The sequence below is a fragment of the Lissotriton helveticus genome, chromosome 1_1 (genome assembly GCF_964261635.1).
Source record: "Lissotriton helveticus chromosome 1_1, aLisHel1.1, whole genome shotgun sequence".
In the NCBI taxonomy this organism is placed as follows: Eukaryota; Metazoa; Chordata; class Amphibia; order Caudata; family Salamandridae; genus Lissotriton; species Lissotriton helveticus.
The window spans coordinates 1,866,099,574-1,866,118,604 of record NC_136057.1 but is presented as its reverse complement, the minus strand read 5'-3'; the positions used below and the strand labels follow the sequence as shown (position 1 = coordinate 1,866,118,604).

The window sequence follows — 19,031 nt, the reverse complement described above, 5'->3', positions numbered from 1 at the left end:
CCACAGATTGCATCAACTCACAGAATGCTGATACTCCAGTAGAAACAAAAATTGGACTCCCAATCAACCAAAGCCATGTCCAAGCTCCACCTGTCGCAAGCCTCTTCTCCTTGTGTTTGCGAATAGCTCTTTATAGCACTTAAGGGTCACCGAATATTCATCTGCATTTTATTATAAGCCGTGTAGATTTCTCTAAATTTTGATCTAGTCATCATGATTTTTTCTGTGGGGAAAATGCCCAGGTTGGTTTGAACCAGTACATGAATGAAATACTTTGGGTGTGTGGGACTATTTCTTCACACTAGTTGACAAACACAGTAGACCTGCCTTTTGCACAATGGAAATATTTGGTGGGATGATCTTGTTTTTTTAAGGACACGGGTAACACTTCTCTATAGGGCTGCTGCAGGTTAAATGTAACATGTATTGCAATTCTTAGCAGGGCTACTTATTTTGAGTCTGAATACTTAGGCATTTCTCAGCACGGCTGCTATGCATTTTATAGGTCTGTCCTGCCCTTCACATTTGTTCCGGACACCTTCGGTGAGACAGTTCCCGTTATTAAAGTTATTAGAAATGCCATGTTATAATGGGACAGTTTAGGTATGGCTAAGAAGGACTGCTGGACATTTACAGGTTGTTACCAACACCCTCAATAATACTGCTGTAATTTGAATCTGGCAATACTGTTGCATTTGAAAAGGGACGCTTTACATGTAAAGGGACATTACTTGAGCTTCTCAGCATGGCTGATATGCCTATTAAACTGATAGTGTCTGAACTTATCAACAGGATTTCCTGCTGGTAGCACAGGTGGGCCTGCAGCTAGGAGCTGTAAAGAGAAGCCGAGATAATGATTTGCTCTCAAATTTGAAGTCTGGATAGTTCATGATCCTGCTTTCACAACGCGGGACTTGGGCAAAATCAACAAATTTCAGCACAGCCCCTGGAAAAATTTGCCTTATTGAACTGGAAAATGAAGTAGCACAAAGTATGTAGTGGAAAGTGCTATTGTTACTGTATTTATATAGCACTTAATATCCCTGACAAGGCATTGGAGCACATAACGTTGGGTAGCATGCTACCTTGGAACCCAGAGTTATTGGGTACGCCAGTGTTCGTTTTTTTTATTGTTGTGAGGATTGTGGTGTATTGTATGGTAGTGCAACCTTACTGTGTAATACTGTGTAATACACATGCAAAACTGTCTTGGGCCCAGTCAGGCTCGTTTGTAAAAACCTTAAGCTCAACCCTGGGTAGCTGTGGCATCACGCAGCAAGGCTTAAATAAAGGAACTAGTGTAAAGCATTTAGAAGCATCAGACAACAAAATAAGGTCACGCAATACAAAATAAATCTGACACCAATTTACAAACATTGATTATATTGTTATGAATTTTTAGACACCAAGGTGAGTAAAATCCACCAGAGGGTTCCGGAGATATAGATTTTTAAGTGAAACGAAAAGCTCAGCTTTTTAGTCCAAAGTACAAACAAACATTGGTAACAGTAAAGTTTAGAAACCTTTGAAAGAATTGTGTTTGGCTGCTCCGGACTGAGTGGGACAACCAATTCCGACAGAGAGAAGATCGGGGGGGGGGGGGGGGGGGCAATAAGCAGTCTGAAGTCCATTTCCACTTTTTACATTAAGATTGCCATAGACTTCAATAGAGTGGTCCTGAAGCTGGAGATGTAGGATGTTGAAAGAGGCTCTGGGTACATTGCGGTTGACTGGGGTGTCCTTGTGGTTATTCCTCTGCCCATGGGTAAGGAGGGGTGGCTGACCACAGGGACCAGTGTCCCTCAAAGTCCTCTTTGAGTCAGTAGAAGGCCAGATGCGGCTGGGCTACCGATCTCCGTACACAGCTGGTCCTGGGGAAAATTGCCTTTCCTTAAAAGTGACATTAAATTAGATTTGAGCATCAAGTTGGGTTTTCGCGCCATGAAACCGCTTGGTGTACGTGCGCTTAATAAGTGATTTTAACATAAAATAACATAACAATGCCATGAATAATTTGATACTTTGATGTACCCATGTTTGAAGTCCCATTCAGAAGTTAGCCTGACTGTGTTAGCCAGTGGGGCTACTAACTTTTCCACAGCAAAAATTACAATTTGTAAGTTTTGCTGTTTGGACATATTAAGAGTATATGTCCTACTTAATAATACTTTCTGCATTAGTGCTCTATTTCTCTTCCTTAAGGGAAACCTATATATATTGTTAAGGGAGGTGGGAGCTTTTCCATTTGTTTAAATGGCAAGGTCAAACCAGCAGTTTTAAAACTTCTCTTCCAGGCTGCAGTGCGAGGCTGGGAGCCATTTGGTATATTGTCATCACACAGTCAGTGCTGTTGCCCCGGGTAAACACTACCTTACATGCCCTTGGTACAGTTGGTACCATGTACTAGGGACTTATAAGTAAGTCAGCTTATGCCAAATGGGGGTTGCCAATTCAACATACCCTTTGCAGTGTGTTAGAATCCCTCACTGAGGTCTGGTTGGCATACCTCGGTGCACTCTCTGAGTCGAAAAGCTAGCAGCATCAGTCCAAATTTGGGGGAAGCATGCAAAAAGAGGCATTTCCTTACAATTGTTTGTTATTTGGATTCGTGTTGTGCTCTTAATTAAACTATTCAATGCATGTACCCCAGTTTCTTTGTGGTATATTAAATTAATAGGAGTTGAGTGTGTAAGTTCATGCAAACGGTTGATGGGACAAATAGGCTAGAGGAGAGCATATATTTTTGGGTTGGAGGGATATGGCTTTGAAGAAGCAGAGGTTGTGATCTATGAAATAAGGTGTGGACAATTTGCAGCAATATAATAATGAGTAAAAAGGCTGACAGGCATGTGACTTAGAGTAGGCTGTCTTCCGAGAGAGGAGACATGCTAAGGTGGGTAAAGAGAAGGGCATACAATGGAAAGAAGGAGAGACCTCAATCTTTAATTTTAAATTCAGGTCAAATATTCTTACAGTGTTTTGGGAACATAGCGGGAGGGGGCGTTTTTTGAAATGGCATCCAATCTAACAATATAAAACTAGAAGGAAACAGTATTTGCATGCGGCATAACGTAGTGTAACTTTTGTCTAGGGCTACTACCACTATATGAGTCAATTTAAATTCATATCCACACAAATAGTATGCTACTCAGTTGTGTAAAAATTGTGTTGCTAAATGCCTGCCCTGCAACGAAAACTGAAATGTAAATTCACACAAAGCAGGCAATTGGCTGAAGTTGTCACACATGGTTGCACATTCTCTAACCAAACAGAAACCGCCTACCCAACCATTTTTATGCATGGCCGTAGTCCCATAATAAATATAGTGCAATATAAGTCTGTTGAGCTGAAAACGTAATGTGCAAGCTTGCAATTTATTCCGACTGCTTTTATTTATTCTTACAAAAGCATTTCATATTCTCATTTAGAAAATTATCATATAGATATACAATTTTTTCCCCTCTGTGAAAGCACCCTCTCCCACACTTTCGCAAAAGTGTTGCTTTAAAAATGTCAGAGGCATGCCTCATTCACTAGTCTACACATTCATGCCATCAGTCGCACCTCATTTGCAGCCAACAAATCAGTGCACATAAAAACAATATGGGGACCGGAAAATCCTGGGCATTATATTTTGACCACCGTAGTTGTCATGGCAACAGTGTTTCACAAACACATCTCTTACGTAATCAATACTTTATTTTAAAGGCATACATGAATGAATCACTTCTACATTTAGGTTCCTCCACTATATTATATTGCGTTAACATGATCAATCCAAGGGTGGTTTATCAAGATTTCTAACATTGCCAATATTGTCCAGGTGCATATAATATTTGGTATCAGTATGCAGATGAATGCAGATGGAGCAAGGTCACACCCTACCCTTCCTGTGTGATGGCTGTCTGGAAAGTATGCACAAAGTGTAGCTGTCACTCAGGGCCATACATGGATTAGAGTCTGGCTTCAAAGCACAAAGAGTCATAAGCACAGAGAAATGGCCACTTTTTTTATAAATGGCATTACTAAAATAGTAATGTAAACTCCAACTACACCAGTAAGCAGGATTTATCACTACCATTCTAAACATACCAAACGTGGCAACACCACTACTTTCAGATCAGGAATTACCACTTAAAAATATGAAAGCGAATTCCCATGCTGGTCTATGAGAAGAGTAGGCCTCCCAGCAGTGAGAAACCAAATAGGCTGTTTTTCACTACCAGGACATGCCTCACAATAAAGGCACATGTCCTATTTTTTTACTTACACAGCACCCTGCCCATAGGGCTACCGAGGGCCTACCTCAGGGTTGGACTGTATGTAATAAAAGGGGATATTAAGGCTTGGCAAGTAGTTTTAAATGCCAAGTCAAAGTGGCAGTAAACTGCCCACGCAGGCCCTGCAGTGGCAGGCCTGAGACCGGTTTGAAGGGCTACTTCTGTGGGTGGCACAAGCACTGCTGCAGGCAGGCTAGTAGCATTTAATTTACAGGCCATGGGTGTTTGGGATATCATTTTACAGGGGACTTATAAGTAAATTAAATATGCTAAACAGGTGTAAACCAATCATACCATGTTTTAGAGGAGAGCGCACATGCACTGGGTAGCAGTGGTAAAGTGCCCAGAGTCCTAAAGCCAACGAGAAGGAGGTTAGAAAAATAGGCAGAGGAAGGCAAAAAGTTTGGGGATAACCCTGCAAAAACAGCCAGGTCCAACAATTTGTAACAACCTTCAATTCAGGAATTAATTATTATAACAGTTAATAAACACTGGCACACCACCATCCACAGGAAATACTTGGCATTAATACATTGCTATTGAGAGAAGTAATGGGACTGCCTGTGACAAAATCAATGATTCTTGTGATTATCAAGTAAATAGATGGGTCGAGATACTCCAGCACATTGATTGCAATAGGTACATTAATAGATGTGATATTTCTCATTACTGGAGATCGGATAAAGTTTCTCCTTTCCACAAATGGTTTGGAGGATTAGACTATTACGCCGAAGTTGAACGACGGAATGGCCGAAAGTAGGATCATTTGGGGAGCTTGGTGGCAGGACTTCAAGAGAGTACTACCAAGTTTTTGCTTGTTGTTGAATTTTGAATTTACTTGTGGCTGCACATTGGGGGGTTTCCCGGTAAAAAGTATGGATGTTATAGAATAACGTATTGCTGATTAACTGCTGTAATTCTGTATATGTTACCAAAGCAATAAAAAATAAAAATAAACACTGCACAGTTTTTTTTAAATTTGGCTGATGCTCTCAGTAAACAAGTGCATAGCATTAAAGATCCTATTGTGCTCACAGAAACTCCAGCAAAAAATGCCAACCTTAACCACCTAGCTGGGGCTTCCTTCAATTATTGGTCATTTCAAATGCAATTACTACAATATTTACTATTTTCTGCAACTACAAAGACTTTTGGAAGCAGGACTACCATACCCACTGCGATTTATTGGGTGTTATGTATGTAGTCCTGTGTTCTTCTGAATTAATCTACATTGGGCAAGCTACATAAAAAGAGAAGCTATAGCACATCAAAACACTAGCATGAAGAACCACCTGGCTAATGTCACTTTAGTATAGCACTACATGGACAAGCACACCTCAGATGACCTTAAATGTCATGTCATTGCACAGATAAATATCTCATTTAGGGGAGGTAACCTCTGTATACATCGTGACCATTTTTCTTAAGGTATAAGATAACATCTTGCGCATTCACAGTACCGTATGTCCTAATTTAGTCTTAAAACTGCTGGCAACAGAGGTGCCCCTGTTGAATGAAACTGTATCTTGATGCTCATTGTTACAACGACTTAGTTGTTGCATAATTGTGAATCTTTTTTTTTTAAACTCTTTTTATTGTTAAATAAAAACCATGAAAAAACAAACAAGGCAATAAAACAATATACTCGGGTGTGCACTCAAGGAGGAGGGGAAATACATTTCAGTACAATACAGGAGATAATTTACATGGATGGGGGGCGTCCGAGGCAGAAAACTCAAAGTCAAAGAACATAAAAGATAAACAATACCAGGAATGTTGGGTCAGGGGGACTGGGAAGGATCTGGTATCTCTGGGAGGGGAGGCGTGCATATATCTCCTCGGTAGGAGTTCCATTGGCTCCAAATTTTACCCCATTTCTTGGGTCTATCTCATGCTACATACACCTTCTTCTCCCTAAACATGCACCAATCTATGTTCTCCTTCCAAGTCGCAAACGTGGGGGGCCTCTGGGAACCCCACAGCTGTGCAATGTCTCTCTTAGCAATCATATTTCCAAGGGTCGCCCATCGCGTCTGTGACACGTCATAATCATTCGGCTCCCACACGTTCAACAAACACCGTCGAGCTTGAGGCAACATCGCGACACCCGTTACCTCAGCCATCACATCATGCACACGATTCCAGAATTTCACCATCTCCGGACATTCCCAAATTATGTGAAGAAAAGTACCGAGCAGACCACAGCCACGCTTACATAAACCATCTGTCGAATAACCCATACGAATCAAGCGGGGGCCGGTAACATAAATCCGATGTAAGATCTTAAGGTGGACAAGGCGGAGACGGGCCGGAATCGCGACCTCCTTAGGTGAGGATATCGCCGATTGCCAGTCCTCGTCATCCAATTCTATACCATCCTCAATCCAGATCGCCCTTAGGCACTCGAGCAGGTTCGAGCGATCGTTGATCATTTTCTTGTATATCAAAGAAATGGTGCTATCTGGCAGATGACCATCTAGCACAAGATCTTCGAGGGGGAAGGAGTCTGGAATGTCGCCACCCCTGGGAAAAACCGAACTCAGCGCGTGGTGAATCTGTGCATAGCGGAAGAATGCCCTATCACTTAGTTTGTATTCTATCTGCAATTCTGCAAAAGTCTTTATCCTGCCCTTAACCCAGAGATCACCCACTCTACAAATACCAATCATATCCCATTTCTCAAATCCTTTCGTCTTCCACAGGCAACCTAATTTCGCAGATGCATAAAGCGGAGTCCCTCGGGTGAGTCGATCCCTCCATCCCATGGCCGCGGTCGCACAATGCCATACTCGTACTGCTATCTTAGTGGGTCCCGAAAGCTGTGTTTAAGAAGATCCCGAATAGAGCGCCCTGTTATAATCACCACCCGGTAGCAGCCACTTATCCATTTCGAACGCTGGATTCAAAGCCGGACCATACATCCCATGGTTGATTGCTGCAAGCTGAGAAGCCCAATAATATCGCCTGATATCCGGAAGTGCGATACAGCCGTCATACCAGGGAAGCGTTAGCTTTGGAAGAGCGATACGCGAACGCTCATCCCATATCAACTGCCTCTGTAAAGTCTCCACCTCCCGGAAATAACTCGCCGGAATTACGTCGAGAGTATTCTGAAGTGCGTATAAAAACCGCGGCAAGGACAACATTTTAAAAAGAGCTGCTCGCCCAAGAGGAGACAACGGCAACTTACGCCAACCCACTATGTCAGATCGTAAACGTTGAAGCGGAGGAAGCAGATTACGATCGTAGCGAACTGCAGGATCCAATGTTATAAAGACTCCCAGATACTTGAAACCCGTTTGCGTATAGGACATCCACGCGGCAGAAGGGGGACGTCGCCTGTGAGCACATATATGCAAGACTTGGTCCAGTTAATTACCAGGCCGGAGTTTCTTCCAAACGAATTAAGCACATCAAATAATACATTCAGTGATTTTTGAGGCGATGTGAGATACAACAAAATATCGTCCGCATAGAGCGATATGCGATCCTAAAATTCCGGAGTCCATTGTATGCCCCTCATCGAAGGTTCCCACCGTATCCAGGCAGCAAGAGGTTCTAAGGCAAGGGCAAAGAGAAGCGGAGACAGCGGACAACCCTGCCTCGTACCTCTCCCGAGAACAAAGGGCCTAGAGACCCGACCGTTAACCACAACCTGTGCCAATTGTTCCTCATACAAAGGTTTCACCCAACCAATGAAACCAGGGCCGAAACCAAACTTCGCAAGAGCAGCCCAGAGATATGGCCATTCAACTGTATCAAAGGCCATCGTAGCGTCCAAGGAAGCCAAGATGGCCGATTCACGCATTGACGCCGCCCTCGCAAGAACTCCGTGTAAGCGCCGCAAATTCAATGCTGTGTTGCGATGTGGAATGAAACCAGACTGATCCGGATGAATTAGGTCACTGATTACCTTTATCAAGCGGTTTGCGAGCAACTTTGCAAGAATCTTAGGCTCAGCATTGAGGAGCGAGATAGGCCTGTAAGACGCACAGCGATCCCGTGGTTTCCCCTCCTTATGAATCACCACGATGGTTGCAAGACGCTGATCACGAGGAAGGGAGCCAATTTCTCGCGATGCGAAGAACATATCACGAAGATACGGCGCCAGCACGTCAGGGCGCAACTTGTAAAGTTCGATGGGAAGACCATTAGGGCCCATAGCTTTCCCGGAGCGAATAGAGCGGATAGCGAGAGCCACCTCGTCAACCGAGAGCGCAGCATCCATCAATTCCCTGTCTGAGTCCGACAGACGAGGCAACGCAATATCTCGTAACAGCAAATGAGAGTCTTCCTCAGGTCTGTCAGACACTGGGGAATACACATCCCGAAAGTATTCAGCAAAGCACTCATGCCAACAGGGTCAGTCACTCGCATGCCATCAGGTCTCTCAATCACCGGAACCACACGACTCGCCCTCTCCTTTCTGTCTAACCACGCAATCAGTTTCCCAGCCTTGTCCCCCACATCATACAGTCGTCCCTGTTGCTCTCTGATCATCGTTTTAGCTGCGTCTGTCACCAAGGCCCTATAATCAAGTTGCTTGAGACTGAGCACATGAATCGTTTCTCGAGTAACATCCCGCTCCAAAGCACTTTCCAGCTCAACAATTTCAGTCTCAAGGCGGACCACCGCCTCATTTTTACTTTTCTTGGCGCACCCAATTAACCACAGTGCCTGCCCACGGATGACCGTCTTAAATGCCTCCCACAATGAAACAGGGAAGGACACAGACCCCACATTCTCAACAAAGTACTGATCCAAAGACTTAATCAGTTCAGCTCGGGTTTTAGGGTTACGGAGGTACCAAGGATTAATCGGGGCCACCCATCCCTCAGCACCCACATTCACATTTATCTGAAGCCACAGAGGGGAGTGGTCCGATATGCCTCGAGCCAGATGTCTGACCTCCCCAACAGACGAGGACTGGGCAGCCGGCATTAAAACATCGTCCAATCTGGAAAGACTACCATGTGCACCCGAGTGGAAAGTGTACTGTGCCTGTCCTGGATGCATCAATCTCCAACAGTCTACAAGTCCCAGTGTTTCCAAGAAACCACCCAACCAAGACTGTGCTCTCGTAAGATCTCTGGGGGGGTAGCGATCCTCCCTCCCGGAGGCGACAGAGTTGAAATCTCCCCCCAGTATCCGGATACCATTCGGGAGCCCCAAAACTACTCGTCCCAAATCTGCGAAAGTAGTGGTCTGTAAGCCAGGCGGGACGTATACAGAGAGCAACGAGACAGTTTTCCCCTTCCCACCTACCAGTGAGGGCGACATAACGCCCCCTATCATCCAGGACTATGTCATCTATTTCCAGGGGGAGAGAGTTCCTGACTAGAATACCCACCCCTCTAGAACTAGTGGTGAACCCAGAATGTGCAGCGAGACGGTATCCCCGCCTGTTCATAGCGTAACAAGTGTTTCCAATCAAGTGAGTCTCTTGCAATAACACTACATCAGGGGAGAGGTGTCGCAACGTTTGTAACACTACCCCTCTCTTTATCCGATCCCCCAACCCATTAACATTCCAACACAGTAGCCTCAGCCCCCTACCCCCTATCCCAGCCATCGATGAAGTTCCACCCCATGTCGAACACAACACCCAGATCCAGAAGTAAAACAATTCGTTGCCTTGAAAAAGAATGGAACACACCCAATACACTCCTCCCCTCCCCCCAACAGAACCCCAGTACAACTCCCCCCACCCTGCACCCCTGCGTTAGACTCAAAAGCCACCCCAACTTGCAGTGTGCCTGTCGCCCTAACAAAAAAACTAATCTACACAAAGAAACCCAGAGGATGAAAGGGTCCCATTCTCCCCCGCCACCTCCGGGTGTTTACTTCAAAGCATAATATCAGAAAAGTCAGCAAACCACAGTTGTCTATTGTACACATTGTCCGGAGTTCGGGATCCACCGCTCATTCTTGTTCCAACAGGCCACCTTCAGCTCTGCCAGAATGTTCCGTGTGATCGCGCCGAGCAGGCAACGTATCCAGCCAGTCACCCACCCCCTCGGGGCGATCAAAAAAGAACGTCCGATCATCATACTCAACACGCAAATGGGCCGGGAAAAGCATTGCATACTTCAAATCCATATCTCTTAGTCGTCGCTTCACCCCCTGAAATCCCATCCTTTGCTTCTGAACGGATTGGGAGAAGTCCCGGTAGAAGTTCACCGTGGTGTTTTCAAACTTTGTAGGGCCGTCCACCCGTGAAGCCAGCAAAATGGCGTCTCTGTCCCTGAAATTAAAAATTCTGGCGATGATCGGCCGCGGGGGGAAACCCGGCTTCGCCTTCCCTCCCGGCACTCTGTGTGCACGTTCCACCGCAAAGAATTTACTCAGTCCCTTGGGGGCGAGGCAGTTGAGGATGAGGTCTTCGACAAGAAGATCAGTGGTCAGTGTTCCAGAATTTTCAGGGACCCCAATAATATGTACATTATTGCGTCGCGCTCGACCCTCAAATTCCTCCAGTCGACGAGCAAAAAGATCGTTAGAGGATCTCAAATTGCGAACCTCTGTCTGCAAGTCGGACATATCCGTCGTGAGGCTGGAGGTCTTTAAGTCTAAGGACTTGACTGTCTCATTAGTTTTCGATAAATCTGTTCTGATGAGATTGACGTCAATGGCCACGGTGTCAAGCTTCAGGGCAAGAGCTTCATATTGCTGGCCGATGGATGTCTTGATACTGGCAATGGCGCCCATGACGTCTTGTAGTGTTAAATCTGCCAACACAGCAGGATCCTCAATTGCCTCTTCCCGGGCTCTAGTTGTACCACCGGGGGACCCCCTGGGTTGGGTATAACGGTCCATGACATTTGTTTGAGTTGCGCCCCCCAGAAAGCGGTCTTGACTTTTCGTTTCTCACTTTCGGGCTTGCCTGTCATGGTGGGCTGTGTGCCCCGAAGGGGCGGCTGAGATCTGGTCAAAATGGCTCCTCAGAATTCACCTACGGGGTCACCAAAGGCAGATTAAAGCCAGTGTATTTCTGCAGCCACGCACTCGTGGTTCCCAGGCCTATGTGGAAGTCACGGGGTCCAGTTGCGCACAACGTTGGTCCCGGGGAAGAACAATGCCAATGAGCAAAAACGAAACTGAAAGCCAATTCTAGGCCATGGTCGGGACCCCACCAGTCGATGTTGAATTACTGCCTGGGCACAGTAACAACTCGAGCCCCGGGTGTCTCCACGGGGTAGGCCGCAAGGTTCGAAGTGTCGTAGCTTAGAAACCCGAAGTCCAAATCAATTTCTGAAAGCAGCTATTATATCAGCTGGGCTGCGGCATCAATAACCCATCTTCGTAATCAGGATATATTTCAGGATAGATGCGGGAGGCGGCGAGGGTCTCTGGAGCCCTGTGCTCACGCGGCCATCTTGGATGCGCGCGAAGCTCCTCCTCCGTGAATCTTTTTAATACACTCAGGGATGTGACTCAACTCCCTGCAGCACAAACCCTTTAGCTGCCAGTTCATAGTACCACAATATGGATCAGGGAAAGGCATTGTCTGCAGTTAAGGTAATATTTGTGTCCAAATGTCAGTGTTTTTCGAACTTGTACGTATAGTTCATTAATGCCTTTGTTATTAGAGTGAGCACTCTAAGGAAATGCTGAGCTCTGACTGCACAGTTCAGTTCAGTTCAGTTCAACTTTATTCGGATACAATAGTACCCATAAAAGCACAAGAAACACAAATTCATCACAATAGTTAATACGAAATATACAGATATCCAAAGTGCCTTGCGCAAAACTAACCATCATGTTGATATATACGCACAGTTTAACAATATGAGGCTACATACAGTGCTCCCAGGATGCTCTCTAATTGGATGCAAATATCTGCAGAAGCTGGAAGACGAGATTGATGAGCCTTTTATTTGAAAATAAAATGTTAACACAAAAATGCAAATAGGAAAAAAACAATTTTGCCATAGTACTGTGAAATTACGTTCCTCTGAAGTATTATTTAGTAAAATGGGTTGATGCATACTAGTATTTCCCAAAAATATTCATAAGGGAAAATCAGTCCAACCAGTTTCAACAAGATTATGGGAAACATGAAATTAAATAAGCATTGGCAAAGCCAAAGGGTCTGCAATTGGTGGTCAACCTTTTGGTTTTGTCAATGCATGTCTTGTTTTGATATGTTTTTATAAAAACATTTTGAGAGCTGCCAGGGCCTCCCTATTATAACAAACACTAGCAAAAAGCAATAGTATTTTTGGTCTCAAAAAGCACACATTGCCTCAGTAGTCCCTGGCACTGAACAAAATTACTTTGTGTGCTAATATGCTCCTTGTGAAAGAGCAAAGACAGTCTATGGATAGATAAAGAGAGAGAATTTTAATAAAAACCAAAGGTCTTGGTTCACTCCAGACCTAACTAGAGGCCCAATTCTTAACAAAAGTCACAAAACTGCACCCATGGTACATGTCCTTGTATTAGTGTAGATGTAAGGCTTTTATGAATTCAGAAGAATTTACAGAAGTAGGCCAAGAAATAGTTCTCCTAGAAAATATTTGTGACTAGTTTTTAGCACAAGCAAATATACAGGTATAGATTTGCTCATGCAAAAATCTGTTGAGCGTTTACAAGTTCACTTTCCCTCCAACCACTTTTTTCCCAACCCTGGGAGAAGTTTTGCTTCTACCATTGTCGGGAGTAAATTTCCAACCTTTCTCAGTATAGGAAAAGATTTGAAAAGAGTTGTCGAAAACCCCTAAAACATGCATTTATTATTTTGGAACACACTCAAAAGGGCATTCCAACCCTGGAACTATTGCTTAATGCTATATCCTCCCCAGTATGTAGATCTTCGGAAATGTGTAAAAAGAATGAAATTGCTATAATTCAACCCCTACTATAGTATGAGCCATGGCATAATCAGAAAAGCTAATAGCCGAGCTTTTATATAAGATTGCTGACATTTCTCGCTGCACTACGTGGCACCAAGGAACAAGTGGATTTGTTTTACATGATAAGTAGATTTATGAAGCAACCTGTCCCATGGACAAGTAGATATTTGATGAAATTCCACACCCCTGAACAATGTAAACTACTGTGATAAACAGACAAAAATACTTGTTCTTAAACAAACGTAATCCACAAAGGCCTTCTTCCCATACAGACAGTATGTGACATCACAGCTGACTGGTATTTAATGATCTTTTCCATGTTTATTTTTTATCTTGTTCATCCAATGTATATTAGTCACAAATCCATACAATTTTAGTTCAGTGGCTATATTTGCTTTTCTATCGCCTTAAGATAGCACATTAATTTTTTGCCTGTCTTTCAGCCCCCTAGGGGTTCTCACATTCATCTCTCAGAGTATCTATCTTGGATGAGGCAGTGATCCATTATCTTGCCATCCGAGTTTCATTTCAACCCATTGTGCAGCCATTGTCGTACAGAAAGAGGTGGCTGGCACTCTCTCCCGTAAGTGTTGTTGCAATCAAGGCCCAATTTGATTGGAAACACAAGCAGTCTGTTGCTCACCTTTTTCTATAGTGAGTAGTTCATCTTAACCTCTGTGCCCCTTCTTGTAAGTTGTTTTATAGGTTGGAGTTGTAACATTGTCTGCTTTTATTTGCACTTAACATGGCGTAAGAATCACTACCACCTATGCACAATTTTGTATAACCCAATACTCAAACAGACCTGTTAATTTCCCTAGAGATTCTAAAACTTCCTCTGCACATTTTGAATATTATAGAGTTGACACATCTGATAAATGCCTTACAGGTAACTATAAAGTATTCTAGCGCACACACATAGTTCATGTCACTTGCTGTTTATTGTTCAGAGCAATAGGAATACTATTTTCCAAGTGCTGAGTGATTCTTTTGCTGCTCATCACCACCACAGCTTGACACTTCATTCACAAAATGTTGTTGAGTCATTTTCCTAATGTTGGTCCCTCTTGTTTCAGGCATTCTGTACCTGTTCCCAATATGCAATCAACTTGAGGCCAGAGGTAAGCGATGATATTCATGTCTCCTGACTTGACTAGATGAGAAAAAACTTTACAGTGAGAAAATGAAGGATTAGTTGTGGTAGATGGTAGTTGTGAGAAATTGGATTGTTGGTTCAGGGGGATGTGAGCCCTTCTCAAGCAACAGAAACAATCCTTGTCAGGGTGAATCCCAAAAGCCTCTAAATTAACCTGTGCTTAACCCACTGGTAGCTTGCCAAGAAAGCAGCCAGCCTTAACTCAGAGGCAATATGTAAAGTATTTATAAAGCACTCTAACTGCAATGAAGGGAAAACACTTTAAAACAAAAATCCCACACCAATTTGAAAGATAGAGTAAAATGTAATACATTATTCGACGCCAAACAAACACAAATCCAATAAGTAGAACCGAAGATATGCAATTTCAAAGATATAAGGTCAGTATAGCCCCTAAAAGCACAAAGCGCCACTCAGGGTTGTCTGGTCGTGCAAGACTGGGTGACAGTCACAAATTCAGGCCGACCATAATGGAGCGCAGGCCGGGTACCGGGACCAGGTTAGTACCGCTAAAAATTGTACCTTCTCAAAGTCTGACACAAAGAGTCTAGGGGGTGTAGGAGGCCGCAGGGAGAGCATCATGGATGTTTATTGCTGTAGTGCAAAGATTCTGTCAAGCGCTGTGGATGGTTGTTGCTTGAGCTTTGCATTGGCGGTCACTGCGAGCTGACCTGCTGTAGCGCGAAGGGCAGATCTCTCATTGCCAGTCGTCAATGGTGGTCGCTGTACTCTGAAGAATCAGGTTCACTGGAGCTTCTATTTGGCAAGCTGCAAGATCTTGGCTCGAACGGGCCGTTTGCGGTCGCAAAGATCCCAAAACTTCAGGATTTCTCAATTTCTTCCAAGGACGGTTCAACTGATCCCACACAACGGGTTCATGACATAGGAGGCACCTCTTGGGGATCGGGAACTCACTCCAGCAGATGCCAGTAAGGCTTAGGCAAGTCTAGTTGCAGGCCCAGTGCAGCAGGTTAGCTTGGCAGTTGCACAGAGGTTTCTGGAGCTTGTTGTGTCTCAGTAGTCCATAACAGGAGGCCAGCTAACTAGCCCTTGGAATCACTGTGGTAGCATGGGATGAAGGGAGCAGGTCCAGTCTTTTCAGACAGCAGGGAAGTACACAAGGAGCATGGCATCCTTCTTCTATAGTATCCACAGATTCCATCCTACAAGATACTGTGCCAAAACATTTGTACCAAACTCCTTGATTACCCACGTCTTCTCCAGTAAGACAATATCCACATTATTTATAGTAGAGAGCCAATCTGAATTCAGGAGTGTAGAATGGACACAAGAAATGTTCCACAACATAATACTCAGCCCTTTCCAACCAGGCCTCCCAAGCCAGTGGAAGACATTTAAATGCCCCTCTTTGAGGACCCACCCTGCTCAACCTGCACCAAAAGTCCCTTAAGCTCACACCTACCATGTGAATGCGCTAACCGTTCTGAAAAACGTGCGGGTGGAAAGTCAATCTAGCTCCTCCAGAGAAGTGAGTGCTTCAAATGAATTCCTCACCTTTACAGTGTAGATTGAATTCACAGCCCTCTGGTAATGTTCAGTAGTAGTCCTATGCCTCGCAGAAGGAATCTCAATGTAATACCTGTATACGGCTTGGTGATTGAAGCTGTTCATTAAAAAACCTCAATATTGAGCTGGCAGTGAGTGGTGACAAAAAAGTATTATTACAAGGTCCCATCTCACTTTTTTCGCTCCTGGACCAACCCAGGTGGACCTTCTGACCACTATAACCTCCCTTGTGAAATCAAGCAGCCACCCCATACCCGACCCAAGCCAATCCAATAGGTTACTTTATTTTTCAGTGCCGTATGGTCTTCTCTTTGGGGAGGGGGTGGGGGTGGGGGTGGGGGTGGTTTAGGTTTGGTACATTTTTCAAAACTGCCACATAAGGAGTACACTCTGGTGTAAGTTGGGGAAAAAATGACCAGTGCTGGCAGAGCGATTTCTTACTTGCACTATATCCCTCTCAGGACCTCTACCCCCCATGATCTACCTGTGAAATTGGCATCCTTACTTCCTGGGCAGTATGATACCTGTTCCTAGTTGGAATTGCTGAACTCCGGGGGGAGGGGGGGGGGGGAAGAAGGGGTATAGAGACTGAAACTAATGAGGCAAAGATCTAATCAATACAGGCCCTGCACAAGAAACCCCCAATTGCGTTACCTCCAGCAGCTGGGCAGACAAAACTGATCTTAACTTGGATATTTCCTTCTCAATCTTCCCCAAACGATCTAAAATGGGGGTCAAGCGAATTGTTCAAGAACTCCAGTACCTTATTACTAATGACATCCGTTATGTCCTTGGTTTTGTCTCTTTCTTCCATATTTAGCCCCAGACAAATGAGGGAAGATGACAAACACAGCCTCTTAGAAATTACCCACTATCAGTTCTCTTTCTTGTTTCTACTTTGCTCCTGGTTTTGGCTTCCCGGCGATGTTCATGTAATGACCCCTTCAGTGTTACATTCAACAGGGGTTGCGTTGGGGTCCTAGATGAACATGCTATTGGCCCTGCCTCCCCAGTTTGTTGAACCAGATTGGGACATAGGCCTGTGATAGTGGCGTCCTCGTGGCCCCCGAGTCACATGGCAGGGAAGAGGGCACAGAAGAGAGTGATAAGCGACGCTCAGCTAGCGCAATCTCCATGTTGACAACATGAACTGCTCTATGTAAGAAGCCGCCTAGTGTTGTTCTGGGAGTTCTTGGGGGTGGGTGGGAAGGGATCTTATTCTTCACCATTTGAAGAAGTTAAATGTAATGAGGCCACAAAGTTCTGATAAGAGCAGAGGGCAAACCAAATGTAGAAAAGACAATAACCACCCTGCTTCCGGCCTATCTTTGCCCGGGCAGTGCCATGGGGCAAGGAGAGACTTAATGCGTTCGACTGGCAGGATGAATGTGCTCCCTGCCTCCTCCTGGGGCTTGTAGTCCCACAGTTCTGCCACAGCCGACACCACAGTAATGTGCAATTAGCGCTTTGCGCACCACGGAGGCTTAATGGATGCGCCCGACCGGTGCGATGAACATGCTCCCCCACTTCCTCCTGAGAGCTTGTAGTTCCACAGTTCTGCCTCAGCACACACCAAAGCAATGCTACTAGCCATCTGGGGAGGAGGGAGGTGTGGCCTCCCTCCGCCAAGCTTTTGTCTATGACTCTTGGGAGTGATCACACTGCCTGTCAGGAGGTCAGAATCTTGTCTTGGTGGCAGGAGGTGTAGGAAAGCACGGGCTGTTCAGCCAGAACACAGTAAAGCGGGGGGCAACCAGGTGTAACCTCTAAGGTGCCCTCTAGGGGCATAGCATGTCACCCAGGGCTTGGGAATCGTGGCAGGGCTGAGAAGGCACATTGTCTGATACCAAGCATGACTTATTTTAGTACCGTGACGGTGCTTCCAATCTTGAGATTGCCCGGTTGGCAGCTAATGTTATCCTATGGACCGCTAACATATATAGTGGTTTTCAGTGGGGAAAACCACCATAGAGTCATATAGACTTGCGCTTACATATCCACACCTTAAATATAATGCACCCTACCTCCTGAGCTAAGGAAGCCTTTAGGAGTGATATATCTATATATATATCTATCTATCTATCCTACTGGCGGTCGCCAGTAGGTAGTTATAGTTAGGACCTATTTTCCATAGGAAATCCGCAACATTCTATTTGGAATAACTTTGGCGCCGGTCGACGAATCTTCGCGAAATTTTCAAAACTTATAGCCAGCTCCGGTCCGCTCCTATTCTGAAAGTCTTCGGGTCCCAAAACATGTTTTCCCCATGCAATTTTCCATACGGACGTTTAATCGCAGCTACAGCCCGAACTGCTAAACGGAATGACACCAAATTTGGCAGAAAGGTAGACCTTGGTTCAGAGTCATGCCTTTTGGTTAAATGGTGTAAATTCATTCAGTAGTTCCTTAAAAAATCAAAATCACATATATATCTATGGCCGCGGTGGAACCGGGCACCCTAAGCTCACCCAGCTAAGCACAAGCTGTATTCTAATTGGCTCTCAACACTCCAAATCAGGAAGTGTTGGCAGACATCTTGTGCCTCGGTAGAACCAAGGCACAAGAAACCTAATAAGATAACGCGCAAAACGCAAAAAGGGGGCAGGGTAGAAACACCCTGACCCCTTAGGTTGGGTCCCACAAGGACCCCCAGGGCACCCAAAAAAAAAGTGTTTTCAAAAATCGGCAAAATCGGCGCAGGGTGCGCGGATCCTGACAATAAATTATTTTTAAAACGAAGCGCGGGCTATCGCGCTTCGAAGCTAATTAGCCCCAAGGGGGCCAAATCCCAGGGGCATGTCGAAAAAAAGTGTTGGTTGGCCCAATCCCCCCCCTACACTGCTCCGGGGACCGCCACCCCCCGGGGCTTAATAATTTAATGTTGGGAGGCCTCTAAGGCCCCCCCCAGCCCTGGGGACCACCACCCCTGGGGCTTTGAAAATGTGAGGAGGGGGCCGCGCGGCCCCCTCCTGGAGCCATTGATGGCCCTGGTGACCGCCACCCCCCAGGGCCGGCTTTTGCAGTGTCCCGGGGTGCCCTCCCCCGGGACACTGCTGTTTGCAGTGACAGGGCGGGAGCCTCGCGGCTCCCACCCTGTCATTGCAAACTGCTTTGCTTCATTGAAGCGAGAGCAGGGAATGAAGCAAAGCAGATTGCTTTTCCGAATGTGGAGCAGCATGTTAGCTGCTCCCCATGTTGAAAAGAAATGCCGGC

At 45.2% G+C, this 19,031-nt stretch overlaps 1 protein-coding gene across 2 annotated transcripts in view; it reads left to right on the top strand.

Annotated features, from left to right (window-relative positions):
- Positions 1-19,031, top strand: part of DARS2 (aspartyl-tRNA synthetase 2, mitochondrial) — a 257,150-nt gene that overhangs the window by 44,830 nt on the left and 193,289 nt on the right. For both annotated transcript variants that reach the window (XM_078641810.1, XM_078641802.1), the window contains one exon: positions 14,212-14,256. The gene's annotated coding sequence lies outside the window, so the exon portion shown is untranslated. The remainder of the gene's footprint in view (positions 1-14,211; positions 14,257-19,031) is intronic.